Source organism: Theobroma umbraticum, unplaced genomic scaffold, assembly GCF_002168275.2.
Source record: "Theobroma umbraticum cultivar Fairchild unplaced genomic scaffold, ASM216827v3 scaffold_147.0, whole genome shotgun sequence".
Classification (NCBI taxonomy): Eukaryota; Viridiplantae; Streptophyta; class Magnoliopsida; order Malvales; family Malvaceae; genus Theobroma; species Theobroma umbraticum.
The window spans coordinates 4,090,102-4,092,804 of NW_018397259.1; the positions used below are offsets into that span (position 1 = coordinate 4,090,102).

At 31.8% G+C, this 2,703-nt stretch overlaps 1 protein-coding gene and 1 pseudogene across 2 annotated transcripts in view; one reads left to right on the forward strand and one right to left on the reverse strand.

Moving 5' to 3' along the window:
* Positions 1 to 1,214, reverse strand: part of LOC110414830 (sphingolipid delta(4)-desaturase DES1-like pseudogene) — a 2,249-nt pseudogene extending 1,035 nt beyond the window's left edge.
* Positions 1 to 2,703, forward strand: part of LOC110415592 (protein HOTHEAD-like) — a 24,701-nt gene that overhangs the window by 14,795 nt on the left and 7,203 nt on the right. The window lies entirely within an intron of this gene.

A 2,703-nucleotide genomic window follows, 5' to 3' on the forward strand; every position in this document is an offset into this window, starting at 1 on the left:
TCTTCTCTCCGAATAAGATTGTTCTTTTTCCCTTTTGCTGCCATTACTAATAAATGGCATTGTAGACTAAACCATCTACAAAGTAAAATTATTTAGCTAAGGGCGTAGGAGGCCGAACACTAATAATAACCGTTTTAATGAAAGTTTAGGCTTTCACTCCTATTTTTCCTATGAAAACTATAAGAAAATTTCCATTGAACACACCAAAGATTTATGCAACTGGTGAAAACTTGCCCCCCACTAAACACAAATTCTGATCCGCCCCTGGCTGCGCTGGTTCACAATTGGACAAACTGAGACTATTAGAAGGCCAGTTTGGTTTTCTTTCCACAAGCACTAATTTTAATTTAATCATATAGGACTTGAAGAGGTATGAAATTAAATTATTTTTGTAATTTAGGATTTTACTAATGGGTAAAGTGGTATTTATGGTATTATTTTTAATTATTTTAATTGGTGATATTGAATGAACGCGGATGAAGATATTACTTAAAATGCATGCTTACCTTAAGAAGTGTCCTTAGGGTATTTAATAAGCAGTAAAATTAACTTCTATTTATCTTGTTTCTATATATTAACCTTGTCCGATGAAGTAATTTAGAACTAACATAATAGATGCCCATTTTCTACCAAACATATAATGGTGCATCCAATGTAATTTAAATATCCAATATTTAAAAAAAAATTAAAGACCTAGTCGTTAAGCTACTTAGGCTTAGCTTAGTGCCTTAGTCTCAATAAATATTCTAAATTCAAACTTGATTTTTCTCTTATCACTTATTCAAAATTGGTTGGAAATGGCACAAACTAGAAAGAAATTGAGCCTCATAACTAGGGATTACCACCTAATTAATGTAAGTAATAGGATTACCACCTAATTTTTGCTAGAGAAGGAATTACCACCTAATTAAGGTAAGTTATGGTATTATCACCTAATTTTGCTAGAAAAGGGATTACCACCTAATTAATGTAAGTTATGGGATTACACTCTAATTTTTGCTAGAAAAGGGGCCTCAAGTTGTTAGACTTTTATATATGTCTTAACAATCACATTCACATTAGATGTGGGATGTTGGGTATCGCAATCCCAACTCAATCCCAACCACTCAAATCCTTGATGTTTTCATCAAGGCCACACATCACATCCACTGATCCAAGATCTCACCAGAGCAATGTGAAAGCTCAAATTGGACTGGTGCAGGCTCAGATATCATTTGTAACGACCCAAGTCTAACCATTGGCCCAACAACTCTTTAGGCCTAAACCACGTGGCTCTAAAAAACTTAAGCTCAAGTTACTACTAGTAGTAGATTTTGTTTGTTATATAGGTCTTAACAATCATATTCACATCAGATGTGGGATGTTGGGTATCACAGGATTACCACCTAATTAATGTAAGTTTTTTTTTTCAGAAGAAAATCTTTAAACTATAATAACATAAACTATATCTGGTTATGGAGTTTCCAACAATGTTATTACTAAATCACATGCATTAAACATAATGTTCAGACAAAGGAATTTGTATCAAGTCCTCTTTCTCTCAGCAGTCTCATCCACAACATCACTGAGGAGATCGATTCCTGATGGAATCTTTCCTGGATAATTGGTTGTCGAGGGATCTAATTCCATCATACTTTTGTCAACAATGACCATGGAGCGAAGCTCACAATTTGCAAAGTGTTTGCATATCTCTTTCTTCACCAATAGTTGGCAATCATTTAAACATATCAATTCATATACTCTCCTACATAAATATAATTTTTTTCTAAAAGATTTAATTTTTTTCAAAAAGATTTAATTTTTTTATAACATGTCAATTGTATTCATGTACATTGTATATTTATAATTTTTTGAAGATATAGATATAATTATGGAAATAATGTTAATTTGTATGCAGACACATGTATTTAAATAGATAAAACTAATCTGTATGTAGCACAGGTCACAAGTTAGGTTTTTAATATAAAATATATTTAAGTAAATCGTTTTAAAAAAAAAAGTCAAAACATAATGTATCACACATTCATCTCATCCATAAAGTTAAACTATGTGTATGTATATCACTCATTAATTTCAGCACAATGTTTTCAGAAAACAAAACAATCAAGCAAACTGCAAACCTAACTAGTAGAGGGGACTCTACACGGTGGAAATAGCCATGGCACCACCTTAGCTAGGATAGGTTTTGCTCTATATGGAATTATGGAGTACCAACCTAAAAAAAGAAAAAACAAAATCATATCTTGGCTTTAGGTGAATCCCTCAGCTTTTACATATTTTGAGTGTAATAGTTGTGAAGTAAAGAACAAAATATCCAATTCACATAACTTTTATGTCATTTGAAAAGTAAACATCAATTTAAAACATAAAAAATATTATTTATTTATATATAAATATTATGATTGAGCCGAACTCACACCTAAAAATTTATATCCAAGCTTGAATTATATTAGGCCGAACCTAAGGCCTAGGTTCAATCTGTTATACCAAAAAAATAAGTGTAGGGTTATAACGATTACATGCAATCGACACCTTATGAGAGAGCTTGTAGTTTATTGTATTTAGATTGATTTCTAATTTCAAGAGCTCTTTGAAGCACAAGTTATAGGAAAAAAATGGGATTGAAGAACTCCTGGTCCTTATGGAGGTTTCTTGCACTTGTTATTGTAGAAAAGGTGAGTTTTTTCCTCCTGTCTAGAAAGC